Source organism: Penaeus monodon, chromosome 22 (genome assembly GCF_015228065.2).
Source record: "Penaeus monodon isolate SGIC_2016 chromosome 22, NSTDA_Pmon_1, whole genome shotgun sequence".
Lineage (NCBI taxonomy): Eukaryota > Metazoa > Arthropoda > Malacostraca > Decapoda > Penaeidae > Penaeus > Penaeus monodon.
The window spans coordinates 10,061,063-10,061,660 of record NC_051407.1 but is presented as its reverse complement, the minus strand read 5'-3'; positions in this window follow the sequence as shown (position 1 = coordinate 10,061,660).

Below are 598 nucleotides of genomic sequence, written 5' to 3'. Positions count from 1 at the left end.
ATTTGTGTACGTTTGTGTACTTGCGTAAACAGATATCCATTCAATAGATAGCAAAGCAAGTAATTAATAAAATATAAGGCTGGGAATTAGGATATTGAGCAGAAGAGAAATATGAGACGAAATATGAGAAGGCAGGTATGAAAGATACAGAAGAGGGAAGTAAGAAAGGGAAGTGAGTTAGAAAGAAAGAGAGGGGAGAAAGAAAGAAAGAGAAAGGAAGGGAGAGGGAGTGAGAGTGAGGGAGAGGGAGTGAGAGTGGGAGAGGGAGTGAGAGTAAGGGAGAGGGAGTGAGGATAAGGGAGAGGGAATGAGGGTAAGGGAGAGGGAGTGAGAGTGAGGGAGAGGGAGAGGGAGTAAGGGAGAGGGAGTGAGAGTAAGGGAGAGGGAGTGAGAGTAAGGGAGAGGGAGTGAGAGTAAGGGAGAGGGAGTGAGAGTAAGGGAGAGGGAGTGAGTGTAAGGGAGAGGGAGTGAGAGTAAGGGAGAGGGAGTGAGAGTAAGGAGAGGGAGTGAGAGTAAGGGAGAGGGAGTGAGGGTAAGGGAGAGGGAGTGAGGGTAAGGGAGAGGGAGTGAGGGTAAGGGAGAGGGAGTGAGGGTAAGG